This window comes from Chrysemys picta, chromosome 1 (assembly GCF_011386835.1).
Source record: "Chrysemys picta bellii isolate R12L10 chromosome 1, ASM1138683v2, whole genome shotgun sequence".
NCBI classification, from domain to species: Eukaryota; Metazoa; Chordata; order Testudines; family Emydidae; genus Chrysemys; species Chrysemys picta.
This window is the reverse complement of record NC_088791.1, coordinates 184,382,250-184,403,324: the sequence shown is the minus strand read 5'-3', so window position 1 is coordinate 184,403,324 and position 21,075 is coordinate 184,382,250. Positions and strand designations below refer to the sequence as shown.

At 41.0% G+C, this 21,075-nt stretch overlaps 1 pseudogene; it reads left to right on the top strand.

Moving 5' to 3' along the window:
• Positions 1-389: 389 nt before the first annotated feature.
• LOC101932582 (protein FAM200C-like) overlaps positions 390-21,075 on the top strand; it is a 56,784-nt pseudogene continuing 36,098 nt past the window's right edge.

Sequence of the window (21,075 nt, the reverse complement as noted above, 5' to 3'; positions counted from 1 at the left end):
TAGCATGGCTTGACCTGACCAACGCCTTTGGGTCCATACCCCACCATCACATCTTTGCCACCCTGGTAGAGTTTGGGATGCCAGAAACTCTCATCCAGATCCTCCGGGACCTCTACAAGGACTGCACCACCACCATCTATGCCACGGACAGAGAGACGGACGCCATCCCCATCCGCCGCGGCGTGAAACAAGGATGCCCTCTTAGCCCCATCATCTTCAACCTGGCCATGGAACCGCTCATCCGAGCCATCTCCAGTGGCCCGACCGGCTTCGACCTGCACGGCAAGAAACTCAGCATTCAGGCCTATGCGGACAATCTGGTCCTGACCGCGGACGACCCAGAGAGCCTCTAAGGTTTGCTAGATGCCACCAGCCGAGCTACTGACTGGATGGGGCTCCGCTTCAATGCGAAGAAGTGCGCAACTCTGCACATTGACGGCAGCAAAAGGGACTCAGTGCAAACAACGGGGTTCCAGATCCAGGGTGAGCCCATCATCCCCCTGGCAGAGGGGCAGGCATACCAACACCTGGGCACGCCAACAGGGTTCCATGTCCGGCAGACATCCAAGGACACCATCCAGGAGATCTTGCAGGACGCTGCCAAGATTGATGCCTCCCTGCTGGCACCGTGACAGAAGATAAACGCCCTGAACACCTTCCTGATCCCATGCATCTCGTTCACCCTAAGGGGATCCGCCGTGGCAAAGGTGCCCCTCAACAAGGCAGACAAGATCATCCGGAAGCTGGTGAAGAAGTGGCTGTTCCTTCCCCAGAGAGCCAGCAACGAGCTGGTCTACATCGCCCACAGGCACGGCGGCGCCAACGTCCCCTGCCTGGGTGACCTGTGCGACGTCGCGGTGATCACCCACGCCTTCCGCCTGCTGACATGTCCCGACGCCATGGTGAGGAACATTGCGGCGAACGCCCTGTGTGATGCGACAGAGAAGCGGATCGGCAGAGCCCCCTCGAACCAAGACATCGCCACCTTCCTGAGCGGCTCCCTGGATGGGGAATTTGGACGGGACGGGCGCGACATCGCTTCACTATGGTCCCGCACTCGCAACGCCACGCGTCGCCTGGGGAAGCGCATTGGCTGCCGCTGGGAGTGGTGCGAGGAGCTCCAGGAGCTGGGAATCCGGGTTCCGCAGATCAGGTCTGACGAAACACCGTCGTTACCCCGGTGGCCAGGGGCTTGCTGGAGAGGACTCTGAAGGCCACCATCCGCTCGCTGTACGTGGAAACCCTGAAGCGTAAACTGGACCAGGGTAAAGCCTTTGAATTGACCAGCAAGTGGGATGCCAGCAACCACTTCCTCGACGGGGGCGGCTTCACCTGTTTTGCCGACTGGCGGTTCATCCACCATGCCCGGCTCAACTGCGTCCCGCTCAATGGAGCTGTCCGCCACGGGAACCGAGACAAGCGTTGCAGGAAGTGCGGCTACCCCAACGAGACCCTGCCCCATGTCCTGTGCAGCTGCAAACCCCACGCCAGAGCCTGGCAGCTGTGCCACAACACCATCCAGAACCGCCTGATGAAAGCCATCGTCCACGCCTGGGGGAGATCTCCGTGAACTGCACCATTGCCGGTACTGACAGCCAGCTATGACCTGACGTGGTCATCACCGATGAGGCCCGGAAAAAGATCATCCTCGTCGATGTCACAGTCTCCTTTGAGAACAGGGCCCCGGCATTTCGCGAAGCCCGAGCTCGTAAGCTGGAAAAGTACGCCCCCCTGGCTGACACCCTGAGAGCGAAGGGCTATGAGGTGCAGATGGATGCCCTGATTGTCGGAGCCCTGGGCGCCTGTGACCCTTGCAACGAGCGTGTGCTGTGGACCTGCGGGATCGGTCGACGCTACGCACGTCTCATGCGGCGCCTCATGGTCTCAGACGCCATCCGATGGTCCAGGGACATCTACATCGAGCACATCACCGGCCACCGACAGTACCAGGAGGCGTGAGCCAGAGTGACATCGTTATCCCACTACGAGAAAGGGACCAAGTGACCTTCTCCATTGGATCATATGAACTGGAACCATAAACTCCCTGAACATTAAATCTCACCAAATGAGGGTCAATCCATCCTCATCATCATATCCACCCATTATAATCCATACCCGAACGTAGCCACTTTATGAACTTCATACCCTCATATCTCAATGTCTGTACTTTGACCCATCAACCTTTTACCCCCAATTGGGGATATTGCAGATTATGTATTCCTCATGCCACCTGATCTTAAACCAAACTTGGCACTCTCGATCTGTTAACCAGAAACTTCTATGCTCAAACTCTGTTCACTATTTTTTTTTAACATCATCTTAATAAAATTTTTAAATCTGTTCTTTCTTTCCCCTTTCTGTACCTCAGTTTATTTTATTTATTAGTACAGACTGGAGTTTTGTCTTTTCAGTACATACATAAACATATAGATAATTACACAGAGTTAAATCTGATCCTAAAACAAAGTCTCAGATGGAAAACATTTACTAAATCACTCTTGAAACAACTGTAAATACTGTCAACGCCTCTTAAAGGTAACAACATTCACTGAGTGCCTCAATTTTATTACTGGTTACTATCACAAGTTCAAACACAACATAAAATTATACATGAATAAATGCATACACTCCCCTAGGGATCTTCTCAAGAAGGATTTGTCCTTCTCAATCTCCGTGGACTGGTGTTCACATCCTTTGTAGGGTACAACAGTTCTTTAAAGTTTGGGAAAGAAGTGAGAGTCCCACAGTTTCCTTCAAACTCCCTTTGAGTCTGTGTAATAAGAGTTTGCAACATGCACAGCCTAAATAGTTTCCAAAACATTCCATTTAAGATTAGGATTACTGTGAGCAACCATTATAATGGAACATTTTTAAGTGTTGAGACCTACCAAGTGACAAAAAGTTTGACTTAAGTAGAAAAATAAATAAAAAACATTCATTTGTGTGTGTCCATACATAACTGGATGTATGAAAATACCGGAAAAAGTTATGTGTTGGTTCCCATTGTACTAGAAGCAAGATCTAGGACATATTGGATATATCATTAATGTTAATCTCATAAAACTACTAGCCCAGTTTTACAGACCTAGAAGTTTTGGATAGTTCAATATATATATATGTGTGTGTGTTTACTTGTGTGGGAAATTCTGAACCACCTAAAATGTATCACATTTATAGTTAAACACCCATTATTATTAAATTTTTAACCTACCAGAAAAATATAACTGTTCAAATTGCAAATCTAAAGTGAGATTTTCAAGGGCACCTAAGAAAGCTAGACACCCAAGTCCCATTGACATTTAATAGGATTTTGGTACTATAGTCTGGTGGGCCTATCCACCGGCTTGGAGAAAAAAATAAAAATCAGTTTATCAACCCCAACTCTGCTTTAGCTTTCCACACAGGTTCTTTTATTAATTAATTAATTTATTATTATTATTATTATTATTATGCCACCACCACCCCCAAATACAGACAAATAACAACAATTATAGCACTGACCTAAACTGATACTGCAAGATCCTCTTCACTCCCAGTAGCTCATGACTCATTCACCTCCTTTTACTCATGGGTGTGTGTGTGAGTGAGTGAGAGAGAGAGAGAGCAGATTTAGATGGGTCAGTCAGCTCTATTAATTAATTTATTTATTAATTATCATCAGCAGCTGCTGCTTCTCAGGAAATTATTTGTCTCTTCTTTCTCCTTGCTCACATGCCTCAGTCCTCACTTACTGGAAATCAGCTTACTCACCAGCTGGAAATCAATCATTAGCTGCTGATTGGCGAGATAAGCTGGTTCCCAACACCTACCGGCTAAGCTGCTCTTTAGGCCAGGGCTTGCTGCTCCCTGACTCCCCAGGGTCTTAATGGGGCAGACCACCCTGCTACAGTCACTTTAGGCCCCTTTGAAAATCCAAACTCTAATTTTTAATTACCAGAAGACTATGAGTAAATTTTCTAACCATTCTCCTCCCTTTTTCTTCCCAACTACTCACCTCCCTCTTGCGGCTTTTCTTACTACATAAGTATATGAGTTTAAAAAATTAAAACTAATTTGAAAAAAAAATATTTGTAACATAGTAGCCATAATGAGCACATTGAACTGTTTTCTCAGTAAAAGTCTGATTAATTAATCAGGAAAGACTCTACTCAACCTTTAGCCACCTAGTGTAGGAAAGGGGAAGTTTATTCATTTGGGAACCATATAATTGTTTCATGAAACAAAGTAGAGGTGACACAATTTCCTAAATAAACATTTATAACAGAATGCATTTGTTATGCAAATACATTACAAACGCGTGTGTTATCTTAAAGTATTTCTTATAGTTTTAAATCAATTGAAGAGCTCACTGAATGGTACTTGTGCTACTTCTACTGCTTACTTTTCCATCATAGTTCACCAAAATATCCTTATTATTCATATTATATATATATATATATATATATATATATAGTGACAGACCCAGACCAGTGGGGTACAGGAGTCTGGTAGAGGGCAAATATACTGGTCACTGGATGAGTAGTTTTCTGTTCTCTGAGCGACCTGAGCAGGGGCTGCACTAGAGTAATCAGGAACCTGTTAGAACCAGTTAAGGCAGGCAGGCTAATTAGGACACCTGGAGCCAATTAAGAAGAAGCTGCTAGAATCCATTAAGGCAGGCTAATCCATTAAGGCAGGTGCAAGGAGCTGAGAGGGTGTGCTGCTGGAGGACTGAGGATCACAAGCATTATCAGACACCAGGAGAAAGGTTCTGTGGTTAGAATAAGGAAGGTGTTTGGAGACGGCCATGGGGAAGTAGCCCAGGGAGTTGTAGCTGTCATGTAGCTGTTACAGGAGGCACTATAGACAGCTGCAATCCACAGGGCCCTGGGCTGGAACCCGGAATAGATGGTGGGCCCGGGTTCCCCCCAAACCTCCCAATTGACCTGGACTATGGGTTCTTCCAGAGGGGAAGGTCTCTGGGCTGTTCCCCAACCCGCATGGTGAATCTCTGAGGCAAGAAATCTGCCAATAAGTGCAGGACCCACCAAGATAGAGGAGGAACTTTGTCACAATATCTATATATACAGCTCTGAACATATGCTCTCCAAATCTAATAGTAAAGTAATCATCCATCCTTAACATCCAAGAGTAGGTGATGTGATGGGTGGAAGAAAAGTAAAGGCCTAATAAGCTTCTATTCAATAAATCTTTTATCTTGTGGAATTTACTTAGAATTCTTGCACTAAGCTTTGTCTCTTCTCTCTTGTGGGGTCCGCTCCCTCAGTGTGTGGATCAATTGAGGTAAACATAAATCTTGGGAAACTGGACAAAGGCCACTGACCCCCACACCTCCAGTTTGCTGCACCACTTAGAAGAATCCCCACTGCAGAGACTCCCACAACTGCCTCTTGTTCTTGGAAGCCTCTTTAAGGATATCAGGGTGGGGTCTTCCTTAGCACAGAGAGAATTAGTGTAAATTACTACGAAGTCTGTAATGATGGGAGAAGAAGCCAGCCTAGCCCTACCTGCCCCCTTGTCTTGCCTACTCCTACCCTGTCTCTGCTTAATTCACAGAATCTAAAGCCAGTGGAGTCTATAGAGGGGCTTCTGTGAGATCTGCAGGAAAGACAGAGCATAACAGAATGATGGACCTTCATCCTTCTACATCTTCGAAACTGAATCAGCTGCCATAGACTTCAATATCTTATGGAACCAGAGAGTAACACAGGGGACTTAATGGATCAAGAATAAGAAATTACATCTCAAAGCATAGTCCAGTCTGAAACTTATTTGAAAATCTACTGGGTCCTATTTTACATACTCTGCATTAGATTAACTTGTACTAGAGATAATCAGCTGCCTGAATTTCTCCTAGTTACACCTCTAAAACTCTACTGAAATTAATGGGGTTACAACTATGTAATAGTGAACATAATTTGGGCCCAGATCTTCAAAGGTAATGAGTCTCCTAACTTCCATGGTTTGGCACCTTGGTCCTTTAATTTTGACTGATTAAACTGAAAAGAACATATTGGTTTCCAATATTTGTCCTTTATTCCAGAATTTTCTCCTATAACATTCTCTGTAGTTCAATGCTATTTTGATTCTTCATCCTTCAAATAAATGTTGCCAGAATATCTTTAACATTAGCAGGTATATTTTCTGTGTATGTGGCCACTTTGAAGATTCTACGTCTGTACAGTCTCTGAAATTGGCCGAAACTCAGGTGAACTGTCAAAAACAAGCTGTTGCGTGGTAAACTATGACACTATCTTATATGAAACTTAATAACCTCTGCCTCCATTCTAGTTAAATACATTTCTCCCTCTGTTCATTTAACTTGCATATCTCTTTGGGGGAAAGTATTTTCATTGTGATTACAGTGGACAACTGGTAAATGAGACAGCAGCTAATTTTCAATTACCTTCATTAGAGTTCACTCAAAGCAGGTACAGACAGAAAGAGAATGGATTAATCAATTTTCCCAGATGGCTTCACAAATGCTTACACTCTGGCTGCATTGTTCCTGGACACAAAAGTGTATTTTCCTCATCAGTTTTTGAGTACATTTATTTAGTTTGAAGTAGGTGGTTGCCAGCATAAGGTGCCAGATGTGCAGACATGGAAGAGAGATATGTGCAACATTCTATGTATTTCCTTTCAATACTTTACTCTGAATAATCGTTTGACTTCTTGAGAAATTTCAGTGCAATGACTGCCATTGCACTACAAACATGAAAAAAGTGTACTGCTAAGATGTGACTGTGAAAGCAATCTTAGCTCAAAAATATGCTCATTTTCACTCTGATATATTTACATATATACACACACAAAAATGTGTGTGTGTGTGTGTGTGTGTGTGTGGATATATGTAACCCCTAAAGTTATGTGAAATGTATATCACAAGCTTCTGGAGTATCAGGGGAAAGTTCTTTTTGGATCAAGCCAAAATGACTTAAAAAAATGCAGCAAATTAAAAAAGAAAAAGTTGAAAAAAAATGTTGCGTCATATGGCCTGAAACAAAATGTTTGAATTTTTTTTTAGTTAAATTGATATAGATTTCAAAACAAATAAGTCATTTCAAATCAAAGAATGAAAACATTTTGTTTTGAAAATGCCAGAATGAAATATTTTAACTTTTACAGATTTTTTTTTAAACCAAACCAATTCATCTCACTTGATATGGATTCACAAACTGTATTGGCTGAGATAAATCTGTGGGTTTTGGTGGTTGGGAGGGAAAGCTTTGTCTGAAAAATTTCACCCAGTCTAGTCGCTCTAGTCTTGGGGACTCTTTTTAACACAATTTGTCTTTATCCTATCCTCAAAAACCATCCATACATAGAAAAATTAGTTTCCATGCCCATTCAGTCCTTGACGTCTTTGTGAGACTGCTAACAAGAATGCCAGTATGGTGGTGATGGTTTTGAGATACAGGGACAAATCTTGGCCCTGTTAAATTTAATTGCAAATGTCCTATTGACGTAATGGGTCCAGGATTTCATCCACAGACACTCGTCTGCCTACAGCTGGGTAGAAAATTATTATTTCCATTTCTAAAATACTTCCACTACATAATTGTTTAAACAATTTTAGATTCTCCTTTCTCTTCACATTTAGAAGTTTCCCCATATCCAAATACACTATAAGCAAGTTTTAGTACAATATTTTGTATTTATATCAATCATACCTTTAATTCAAGAATCTTAAAGTAATTGGAAAATTGATTCAACTACATATTAAGTGACTTGTTCAAGAGGTGATGTAAAATCTTTTCTATAAAAAAGGCATTAGGCCCACCTACTCCTTTCACACAAGCCACCAAACCATCATTAGATAGTAAATATTGTTACTACCTGGCTGGATTCAGATTAGCTACAGGGCTATAAAAATTTTTGTGTCCCACAAACGAATTTTAATCCAACCAATTGCCAACATTTATTGGATTGATAGTTGGTAATGTACATTTATAGGAACACTCAGTTGATGTTTTGTGTTAGAGATTTAGTGCTATGGGCCAGGCAGATGCTGTGTTACAAAGTATACAAATATACAATTTAGCCCTTTTCACTTGCAATTTTCAGGTCAAGAATTTTTAATATATTGGCTACAAAATCCTTCTTAAAAACTAGCTGAAGCAATGGAAAAAGTAATGACCAGAACCTCAGCAAGTTAATCAATCAACACAGATCCATTGAAACTAGTGGAGGTATATGGACTTATACAGCTAAGGATTTAGTCCAGGGGTGGGCAAATTACAACCCGCGGGCCGGATCTGGCCCCTACGGGCTTTGGATCCGGCCCGCAGGATTGCCCCCCATGGCGCCATGGACCCCACGCCGCTCTCAGAAGCGGCCGGTACCACATCCCTGCGGCCCCAGGGCAGGGGGTCAGAGGGCTCCGTGTGTTGCCCTTGCCTCCAGGCACTGCCTCCCGAAGCTCCCATTGGCCGGGAATGGGGAACCATGGCCAATGGGAGCTTCGGGGGAGGAACCTGGAGGTGCAGCAAGGGCAGCGCATGCAGAGCTCTCCGTTCCCCGTATCCCACCAGGGGCCGCAGCGCTTCCTGGAGCAGCGTGGGGCCGGGGACAGGGCAGGCAGGCAGGGAGCCTGCCCTGGCCACAGTACGCGCCGCTGCCACCCCAAAGCCACTTTAGGTAAGTGGCGCCGGGCTGGAGCCCGAACTCCTCCTGCACCCTGCCTCCCAACTCCCTCCCCTAAGCCCTGTGCCTGCACCTCGCACCCCTCCTGCACCCGAACCCCCAGCCCTGAGCTCCCTGCTGCACCCTGCACCCCTGTACACCCCTGCCCTGAGCCCCCTCCCGCAGTCTGCACCGCTCCTGCACCCCTGCCCTGAGCCCCCTCCTGCACTCCGCATCCCTCCTGCACCCCAACTCTCTTCCCTGAGCCCCCTCATGCACCCTGCACCCCTCCTCTGCCACAATCCCTTGCCCAGAGCCCCTTCCTGCACACCACACCTCCTCCCACACCCCTCACTCCCTCCCACACCCCAACCCCCTCCCCTGGCCTTGCATACAATTTCCCCATCCAGATGTGGCCCTCGGCCCAAAAAGTTTGCCCCCCCCCCCCCGATTTATCCCCTAAAAGTCTGTTGTACAATAATATATTTTATTCTTTTCATCAACAGTTAAAATTGGGAGCTTGCACCAATGACCCTAGCACAACAATTGATATGTTTGGCATAGTTGAAACAGCCAAAGTCCATAGGAACCAGTTAATGTGTGTGTTCTCTATAACTTTCTATCCAACTATTTTAGGATTTTCTATAAAGGCTCATAAACATTGTATCTAAGCCCTTTACCTTGGTAGCTCCAAGGATATTTATTTTGAGAACTTAAGTAATTTTTGGAGTTAAAGGAAGTTTACAGCCAGACTTTTTTTATTTAATTGTATCTTTCTTGCAAGTGTGAACCTCTTTGAATTCAATAATACCTTCAACTTGTCATCCTATTTAATAATACAGAAATATCTGTGTATCTTTGATGGATAACAAAGAAATGGAAAATCTCATAAGTGTATAGGTTTTATGAAAATGTCATTCTCCACCCCTTCGGATTTTATCCAGAATGTATATATAGCTGTTGCAAAATAACATCAAATAAAATAAAGTTCCACATAAAACTACCAAAGGTCTAGGAAATTCAGTCTATGCATTTTGTTTAAATCAGAAGTGAGGACAGGGAATGGGACTTCTTAAAGCATCTTCCCATCTGACTATCAGATTCTCAGTCTCTTCTCATACTGTGTAAAATTGTTGCATGCTCTATGTAATTTGTTTACCTACCAAGTAAGTTAAAATAAGAAAAGGTCTTGTAGGAAATAAAACATTCAAAGAAAAAAAATCATTTTTGTTTACCTGATGAAGGCAGACTTGGGGCCAGGCTACCAGGTCAAGCTGTGGGAAGGCCTTTTTTGTATGTCCATCACTGACAAGATAACCCACAACTTGTTATCAGGGGTGCAAGGCCTCATCTCCAATCCTAATGAATCGCCGGGCTCTGTGGGGACATTAGAGCCAGCTGTGTGGATGCCTTGTACTTCTACATCAGCCCTGACCCCTACACTCTGCATACAGCCAAGCTCCTTTAGTACCTTGCTACTAGCAATTCCTTCCCCCAGCACCCACCCTTTGGCTATGGCAGTTTCCTGTGACCATGAAACAGATATGCAGAAAAGGAATACAACCTGTGGCTGTATTACTTTTTCAAGGTAAATTCTACTGGATTACAGAAGGGATAAAGAAATATGCATATCCAATATCCCAACCTATTTCCTGCCCTCCCCCAGCAGCTGGTCCTGCAGAGGCTTCTGAGCCCTGCTCCATGCTAAAGGGGTGAGATATAGCACAAAGGAGAACATGTGCTGATCAAGGTGGGCATGATTGGGTATGTATGTAACAGTGAGTTATACCATCTTCAGAGGTCTTGACACAAAGGCTTTCAGATTTATCCTTATTAGTTTAATTCAACTGGGTGAGATGTGTAACTCCAGGTATCTGAATCCCTCAGGGGGTCACCAGCATGGACAATTACTTAAATACTCTCACTGAGTGGGTTTATAAAACCTTTTATTTGATCAAAGTAATACAAAAACATAAATAACACAATTGTGCTGGAGACCTCTATGACTTCTTTAAGCTATGAAGTGGAGATTTATTTTTCTCAGAGATAAAAGCAGGATGCATCTGTGTAAAGAGAAATGCTGTTTTTTTTTTATCATGGATTGTGATGCCCTGAATCTCTGGAGAATATCTCATGGCAATTGCAAGCAGTTTAACTGGCAGAGGACAAGCTTATCTGCAGCTCTTTAAGGAGAAAGTCCCTGATCAGGTGTTCAAACAAAGGAATATTCATGGAGAATTGCAGAACCATTTGGTTGAGGTTATATTCTGACTATATTTCTCCAGCACTGCAAAAAGATAGTCCCAAAGCAGCCTACTGAATGCCTTCTCTGCATCTAATAGTAGAAGGCTACTTTCTTTCATTTGTTTAAAGTGAAGATGATGTGTGATATTTGCAGAATATTATGATGTATTACTTTCCCTGTAACAAAGCCAAATTGGTCAAAGTGAAGTAGTGGTTATTGGGATAAAGCTAGCCAGTTTTCTAACAGTTTTACCAATATTTTATAATCTATATAGATTATTTATAATAATCGGTGTAACTCAGACTCATCTGATTTTTTGTTTTTGCAGGGGGAGGGGGAGAAGCGGAGTTATTTTGGCTTCTTAACAGAAGTCAGGTGATTTTCCTTGATCAAAAGAGACACTGAATATTTGGAGTATTTGAGATTCTAGAAGCTCACAACAAGATTTATAGAACTCACTGCTAAAGCTGTCCAGCCCTGGAGATTTGCAAGTTGGAAGGGCCCTTATAGCATTTTAAAATCTCTCTAGTCATAGTTCTACAACCAGTTGTACATTTTTATTACTATGTAATATGCAGGATTTTAGCTACTCCAAATAAGTATGTATTTATGTTGTAATATGAGTTCATGAGGAGGAACAGGGTTTATTTTTGTTTTGTAGAATTTAAACAATGTGTCTGTTTTTGCTATTTATCAGTTTTATTTTTGTTACATTAGAATTTCAGATATAATTGTCAGTGCATCATGGAATGGCATATTTTTGCAACCATAAACCTGGTTTTATTTCCAGAATTTAAAAAGTGATCATGCTCTTGGAAGAGAGTTGCTTGTGTCATAGATGTGATAATGTATCTGACTTATGTAATTTTGAGCTTCTTGGGAGGCACCCATCATCAACCATTGTCCAAGTGTTATCAGTTTCTGTTCTAATATTAACTAGAAAAATGTGAAAAATGCTATTTTGATTTCTATCATCTGTAATGGTTATGCCTCTAATACATCTCCCCCCCAAACCTCTGGAAGACTTTCCTATTGTCTTTTGTTTCAAAATATTATTGTGTAGGGTGCACAATCTAATGCCCATTAAAGTCAATGAAAAGCAATGTTAGTGAGAATTGGACGGATCCCTTTTTCTGCTGGTAAAGTGAACAAATGTTTTGTTTTTGTTTTAGCACATAAAAAGGGAATTCTCATCTGAGTAGCTGGTCTTTGACATCCAATGTTTCTATTCAGGTGTATTTTGGTACATGGTTGGAGATAGTTATATTTATCTTAGAGGCTAAATTATTTGTGACTGCTTTAGCCTCAAATCTATTCTAGAAGAAGACTCATGAATTTTAGAATGGAAAATAAAACTTTACTGTTTTGGTTCAGAAGCCTTCAGACAGCCACTAAGTCTTGTTTTGCTCCAGGAGGGTAAAAGTTAAGGTTTTAGATTTACTTTCCATTGAGAAATTGGAAAGCATTTTATCTAATTTAGATTTGAAAATATTAAAGGCTCGTCTAAGAACAGATAAGTTATTTCTAAGATTACAGTAATTGGTAAATAAATCTGATAGCAAATTGAGATTCATCAGAAGGGCATATATATACGCTATGTTTAGATTATTGACAGGCAATGTACCAGAAAAGATGAGAGAAGGTCATTTGTCATTTACAAAGATCAAAGTAACCAAAAAGGGTATGTGTATGTATTAATATGGCTACTCTCTTCTGAGTACTATCAGAGTAAAAATTTGCACCCACCGAATCTTTGTTTTAATGTTCAGAGCTGTTTAGATGTGTTTCCTAAACTAAGGTAAATTCCATCTTCCCTTTCTTCAGAAAGAAGAGAACTTTGTTTATTGAATGGTTAATACTTTAATACTCCAACTATAGAATTTTAAAGAATGTAAAAGAGGTAGGTATGGGGGTGGTTTTACTTAATGTTTGTATCTTAGGAATTATGTTAATATGTTCATTGTATAAGGTTGCTTGGTAGAGTACTCTCCATAGGTAAACTGTTTGGTAATACATCTTTTGTCAACCAAATAATTAAATGAAACGTCTAAATTGAACATTGCTCTTACCAATACCGCCTGAGATTCTCAGACCTACTTTAAACTGAGTTTAAAAAACAAAACAAACAAAAACAAAAATGAGGGGAAGGGGGCTAGAGAGAGCAGTATAAAGGGATTATAAAAGTGCCAGATTGTGATGGTTGAGAATTCCCCCAATGCAAGAACTGAGAGAGACTGCCGCCTCACAAGCACTGATGCGGGGAGTATGCCAGACCAATAGGTGGTGGCAGAAGATGCATGTTTGGAACAGGGCCCCAGCCTGATGTGCTGTAGGGATTTGAAGACTGCTGCCCTCTAGATCTGCTTAAGTTACAGCAGGGGCTATTTCAGTTCCTGAGACATCCCAGAATTGAGAGGGATATGAGAGACATAGTGTACATGAGAAACAGAGTTGGTATAAATTTGTATTATCCTTATTTTAGATTGAGACTGAATTTAAGTTCTAAATAGCTTCTTCCTAATAAATGAGCTATGAATTTTACCCAGTGAAGGATTTGAGAATGATCAGCTTGTTAAACCACTAATTTTATACTTCCCCATTCTTAGGTGGGAGAAAGATGACATTTTGTCAGGTATTTAAAGAAATATTGAAGATTGCATAAGAAATTTGGGTGAAAATTGCTTTATTAGGCAATTACCTATTTTCATGGCTTTGTTGAGGCCCACTGCTAGATGCGGACATTGTACAGCATCCCAGGGTTGTCTACTGCAGAAGATCAGTGAGGGCAATTTCCCCAACCCCCTTTTTAAAATCTTTTGAGGGTGCACTCTTATGATATGCAATACTTGTATCTTGAGGAAATTGCCACTCTGAGTTGGAATTTTACAACATATTGTTTCTTAAGGATTGCATCATTTCAATTTGATTGGACCATGTGGTTGGAGGTCCAGGCATGTGTCACGGCTGATTCATTCAAAGACACAGAAGGGAGATGTTGTGAGGTAGAGCAAGTGAGAACCTCAACTATAAGAACAAGAATAACAACAGAAGACTTTTTTGTTCTTTTCGACAGGAAAAGACACCAGAAGAGGCTGACTCCTCCTGTCTTCTAAGATTGGCCACCCATGGAAGGAACTAGTGCAGACCAGCATGATAGCCTATGGCAGCCTGATCAGTCTCTGCCTCCAAAAGATACCCATTAGCATGAAAGTGCCAAATAGTTATCACCTTGCCATGTTCTTTGACTGCAGTAAACATTCCAAGGACACAAGTCTGAAGACAACAAGAACTAAAGACCTTGAACCCTTTTTTACTTAAGTATTTTACTTTTACATTTTTGTTTAAGAAGCTGGGCAGCGACTTGGCCTTCTAGAATTTTTGGGTGTGAATGTGTGTGTGTGTGGCGGGGGGAAGAGAATGCATGCATGAGCACCTGTCAAATCCCAAGGGAAGGCACTAGCAAGAAATAGTCTGAAGGTTAAATGACTAACTGCTGTCATTTTAAATAATACAAACTAAAGAGTTGTAAGTTTTGTCTTGCATTAGAAACCCTGAGAAACTTTAAAACTGTTATATGCAAATTACTGATGCAAAAATTTAGAAAAGTTATTTGATACGCATGCATCCTAAAGTGTTCATTGAGATCTTTGTTAAAGGGATGGAGAAAAAAATTAATCAGCAGTGAATTGGCAAAACCCAAGGAGAAGTCTTGGATTGGCTGCAAGATTGAAATGAAATGTAATCAATTGTCTGATCAGTAAGGTATTAATATTCTAGGTATGGTTATTTTGCCATGAGTAAAAGTTCTTTAATTGATTTATAACTGAAAGGATAGCTCACTCCTTGTATTTCTGTGTAGGATTTATTTACTGTATTAATTCAGTGATTTAACTAATTTGATACTAATTAAATACATTTCTTAATCCATTAGTTTCTTAATTTTTTAAACAACTGAATTGAATTCATCCTTAGTTTAGTCCAAGTGATGTTTTTTTTTATTTTGGCATTTTAATAAACTTTAAAAATATGGAACCATTTTTCTTTTTTATGCTAGCTGCACAGAATTTCACCCACTGTGAGTGATTCTGCCTCTCACACTGTTTTACACTTGTGTACCTACAGTGACTTTAATGGAGTTATTTTGGAGGGCAAAAAGGACTTGATCCAAAGCCTTCTGAAGTCAAAGGAAGGACTCCTATTAACTCCAGAGGACTGGCCCTAGGTCCAAAGTGAAAAGGCTGGATATTAAATGGTTATGGCTAAAGGCAAAACAATTGTCTAGCCATTAAACTTGTAACAGAACCAATATTATAAGCAACACATTTATACAGATTTTTTACTAGATGATTGTCAATCACAAAGTAAGGTAACAAGCTAACAAAAGAAGCTTTTTGCCCATTATGCAATTTTCTTGTTGTGTTTAATATTAAATAAGATTAACCATGTCAAAATATGAATTATGTAAATTGGCCGGGTTATTCATTATTCAGCAAGGTAAGATGTGTTCTTAAAGTGAAAGGAGGAATGAGAGTTTACCTCTATTAACAATCTTAGTCAGATACTAGGAACAATGGTTGGGAATATCAGGCCCAGGAGGAAAGAAAAGGTGTGTACATCTACATAATATGATATTTTGTTTAGGCTCCTTAATGACTGAAATCAGTACTATTAAAGATTAGTTTGCCATAAAGTCACTACAAGAGATGTTCCCTATTAATTAATATATTTTTATAATCACTGAAGATAAGCTTATACCGCAGGGATTGGCAACCTTCGGCACGCCAGAGTAAGTCACCTGGCGGGCCGGGCCGGTTTGTTTACCTGCCATGTCTGCAGGTTCGGCCGATCGCGGCTCCCACTGGCCACCGTTCGCCGCTCCAGGCCAATGGGGGCTGCAGGAAGCGGCGCAGGCCGAGGGATGTGCTGGCCTTGGCTTCCTGCAGCCCCCATTGGCCTGGAGCGGCGAATCGCGGCCAGTGGGAGCCGCAATCGGCCAAACCTGCGGACGCGACAGGTAAACAAACTGGCCCGGCCCGCCAGTGGGCTTACCCTGGCGAGCCGCATGCCAAACATTGCCAATCCCTGATATACCATATGACTAAAAATCAAATGAATTATTTAGATATTGTTCATTTAGCAGCATATTGTTATTCTAATCACATGCCAGCATTAATTAAACACAAAAACTTGTCTTTAGATTTGGTTTTTTAAATTAATTTTTCCTGCTCATGAAGCTTTACAAACTTCAGAGCTCCTTTAAGGTTTTAAACAAAATATAAAAATCGTCAGGTTAAAATATCTAATATCCAGTAGTTTACTTGCTGGACTTAATGCAAGTCATCTTCTTCTTTCGTATGGCTGGTATAGAGCAGCAACTACGCTTTCCCCTGAAGTTGTTTGAGCCAAATGGCTACATCAGGAGTAGCAGAATTCTGCTAATGCAGGTCTTTGCTGTTATAAAAAGGTGAGAAGGGTCTTGGGAAAATGACCAATTTTCACTGAGTATGATGTTTTTGCCAGTCGCTAAAATGGATTGCCTCTCTTTAAACTTATGTAGGCAAATAACTACAAGTTAGGGTGAAGGATGCCATTTACAGCCATGCTTGGCAGCTGTCTATTTTTTAAACTTAATCCCTTCTATCAGTAGATTATTAATTTTGGGAATCCATAAAATATAGAGCTCATTGAATTTGGTCTTTCCACTCATGCACTGCATCAGTGCCTTGTATATTTTTAGTATCCTCTTATAAATGAGGGCAGACATGAACAGATTTTAAGTAGCAAACCATAACTATTATTAAAATTTTCACAGGGAAGGGCACTACCTATCCATCACCCATACTCTCCTATACCAGACATTTAATTAATTCCAGTGCAGGGGTTACAGGGCTCCTACTATATAACCCATAACTTGGGGTAGGCTCTCCTCAGCCTGGTCCCTAGAACTCAGCTCATTCCGAGTCCTCTATTTGTCTTGCTCACGACTGCTGCTGTATTATGCTAGCTGCTTCTGCAACAGAGCTGAAAAAGGCTCCATGTGGCCTTTCCTCCAGGTTAAATCCTGATAACTGAGGAATGCAGACCAATCAGTACCTTTTCCCCTCTTCCCCAAGGCCAGGAGTGGGAGGGGAAGACCTACTTCGTATCCCTCAGCGAGTGTTTCCATCCCTTGTTGGTGGGGTAGCTTCTTTCACCATCAGCCCCATAAATCAATGGTACGCCCACATCTCGAATACTGCGTACAGATGTGGTCTCCTCATCTCAAAAAAGATATACTGGCACTAGAAAAGGTTCAGAAAAAGGCAACTAAAATGATTAAGGGTTTGGAACGGGTCCCATATGAGGAGAGATTAAAGAGGCTAGAATTCTTCAGCTTGGAAAAGAGAAGACTAAGGGGGGATATGATAGAGGTGATGTGGAGAAAGTGGATAAGGAAAAGTTATTTACTTATTCCCATAAAACAAGAACTAGGGGTCACCAAATGAAATTAATGGGCAGCAAGTTTAAAACAGATACAAGGAAGTTCTTCTTCACGCAGCGCACAGACAACTTGTGGAACTCCTTACCTGAGGAGGTTGTGAAGGCTAGGACTATAACAGCGTTTAAAAGAGAACTGGATAAATTCATGGTGGTTAAGTCCATTAATGGCTATTAGCCTGGATGGGTAAGGAATGGTGTCCCTAGACTCTGTTTGTCAGAGGATGGAGATGGATGGCAGGAGAGAGATCACTTGATCATTGCCTGTTGGTCCACTCCCTCTGGGACACCTGGCATTGGCCACTGTCGGTAGACAGGATACTGGGCTAGATGGACCTTTGGTCTGACCCAGTACGGCCGTTCTTATGTTCTTATGTAAGTGCACCACTCATTGAAGTGGGTGGGTAGCATTTGATTTCCAGGGGTTGGTTGTTTATTGTCATTTGAGCTGATCTGAACATTGCTATTCTTTGTTCAATTTTTACTAGATGATTTTAAAATCCATCTCCCCTTTCAGTTAGTTGGTCTAAAGAAAATTGGAGAAAATTTGTCTTCTGAAAATGTATTGGTTGAAATACCAGCCTGAAATACCACTGACTTCAACAGAGCCATGGTTTCACTCATTATCCATTATTACAAATTTAAGACTGTTTCTTTTAAAACTTTGGGGTATTTAGGTTTCCTGGCTCCAACATCTTGATTTTCTTTCTTAATATGCCCTGACTCTTTTAGAGCTGCAAGCTTTGCTATCAAGCTTAGTAAGGTTGTCTGTCTTAGCACTCAAAAAGGACTCTGCAAACATTTTGAAAATTATTTGTCTAATCGGCAGGTGAGACAGAAGTTAGTACCTGCAAAGATATTTTTAAAAGGGATTTAGCCAAATGCTCATGGAGATGCTGCTCAGCTGCATTATGTGCCTGCATTGCGAGTTCCTTTCTACTGGGCAATAGTTGAAAGGTATGCAGGGGACTCTTTCCCTGCTTGGGCCTGAGAATGCTGTCTGTAGCCTGGAAAAGAAGAAACTGGGACTGGAATCAAACTTAGGTCTCCCACATGAAATTAGAATTAGTATGTTATATATTACTTAATAGAGGTTAGCATTTCTTACCCACTATCCATTACATTTAAAAAATATAATTTGTCACTGTTAAACAGTAACATGCATAGACGAATACCCAATACACTTTACTTTAAGTCATAGGGGTCTGAAAAAAAGGATATCTATTTGTACTGTAGTTCGGAATATATGTATACTAACTGTGACTCTCAGCAATACTAAATATAGTATAGGCACAATCTGCAATCACTTAACAGCAGGTATATGTACATATACACAGGTACACAGAAACTACATGGCAAAGGATGTTTGAGATTTATTTGTCTACATATTAGTACTTAAGTGAGCTTTGTAAAATTCTAAGAAGGATCCCAGGGGAAATTCAGTGATATTAAAAAAGTGGCACATTAAAAACAGACAATTCACACAATGTGTAATTAAGTTGCGGAACTCATTGCCATAGGATGTTTTTGAGGATAAGAATTTAGCAAGATTCAAAACTTCTATGATACACATTTATGAGCTATGATAGAGAAGTCTGACAGAGATTTCCAGATTAAAATGAATGAGAGTATGGTGACTTTTCCACTGGTACTCTGTATGTTTAGGTGATTTCATTAAATCACACAGGGTGAAATTCACCCCAGTGCAGAGGCCAACATAAGATCTATGCAACACTAAAAAGTCTCTTAAATACTGTTTTCAGGACTTACACTGGACTTAGGTAGTGGATGAGCCTTGCACTGGCACTCTACACAGGGGTGAATTTCATCCTCAGTGAATGAATTTGAAGGTTCCCTCCCACTTCTTCTCCTCCTCCCCGCCCCCCTTTCCATTTTGCCCTTACATATCTCTAGGCAGTCCTCCTGATTACTATTAATTTCTTAAACACATGTAGCTACACTGACAGGTATGAAATTTGATTTTACAATTACCATTGAGGAAGATAATGGAATGTCAAAAGGTTGATTATAAAATTCCAGGTTTTACTGATAAGTGATATAGCTGGTCATATATTTTATATGAATCTGCACAAATTTCTGTGAGAACCCTACATGCTGAGATCATTTTATTTCAAATACGGCCCTCAGTTGTCAAGTTTTAGCATATAGTCTACACCTTACCATTAAAAAAAATCCTAATAATAAGTCTTAATGGAAACACAGAAGTCCCTTAAGTATATCATCATGAACAGTGAGCCTAGAGTAAAAAGCTAAAGTGGTACCTAGCCTTAAGAATTTAGCTGGTGTCTGTAAGACCATGATAAGAATAAATGCTGGTTTCAAAGCAATAAATTATTGAATTAGAAATGGCTGTACGGAACATGGTAAAGTAATGCTGTCAAGTGAGGTAAACTTCAGAATTTCAACCTCTAAGAAAGATATTGTCTATAAGGTAGCTTAATTTCTAAGGGAAGCAAACTATCACCCCCCAAGCTTACTTAACCGCCAAATCCTCTCTGATCATAAGATGTATGTGTGTAATTTTAAGCCTTTGTTTATAAAATAAGCAAAAACAGCCTTTTGTAGGATATGAATAATTTTGCTATCTAAAGAACAGAATAGATGTGTACTTAAAAGTGTAGAAAAATTAGGGTCAATACTACATTTTTTTAAAGAGAATATTTATCTGGCTTCTGTTAATTTACACATCAGCAATAGAGATATATCTAATCCTGTGAGTATAGGTTTTAGAATTGACTTTTGGAATAATGCACTCTGAACTAAAGACTAGCAGTATTAAGCAAAATGGACCCGATCCAAAACCCACTGAAGTCAATTGAAAGTTTTCCATTAGCTTCAATAGTCTTAATAGTCTTTAGATCAGGCTCTATGTGACTACATGGATCAGAGGACCAAAAAAAAAAAAAAGCTTCCCTGATTAATTGTATTTGTCCAAATACTCTTTCCATTTAGAAGCAGACTTCAAATGCAAATGCAAATGACAAGCAATAAGGCTACAGGAACATATGGGAGTCTAAAAGACACAATTTTCTTCGTGGCAATGAAACACATTGTTTATGCAGATGCTTTGATTGACAGCTTGGTTGAAGTATGAAGTGCATCTTAGACAGAAGGCTCTTGCTGTACAGCAGTAGCTTACCATTGTTTTTCTCCACTTTAAATGTTGTTTTATAGGTTTTTTTTCCAAAAAGCAGCAGATTTCTTAAAGCTATCACAAGAATTTTGTTTCAGAGAAGTCTTGCCTGCTGATTGATTTATGCAACGTAACTGATTTTTATTTTCCCTTCTAAATGTCAGATTCACAAATGTGTATACTTATACACAGAAACTTTCATCTCTCCATAATAAATGGCTTTCTTTTTAACAGTTCAAGGCATAGTGAGGTTGTTATAACAAAGAAAACTAAGAGGAATAAAACTTTCATATGTTTGTAGGTGTGACCATGATCAGGGCCGGCTCCAGCATTTCTGCCGCCCCAAGCAAAAAAAAAAAAAAAAAAAAAAGCCACGATGGGTGGCAGCAATTGGGGGGAAAAAAAAAAGCCGCGATCGGCGGCGGCAGTTCAGCGGCAGGTCCTTCGCCTGGGAGTGAGGGACCTGCCGCCCCCGAATTGCCGCAGGTGCCGCCCCTCTCCCTTGGCCGCCCCAAGCACCTGCTTGTTAAACTGGTGCCTGGAGCCGGCCCTAACCATGATATTAAATTTAATG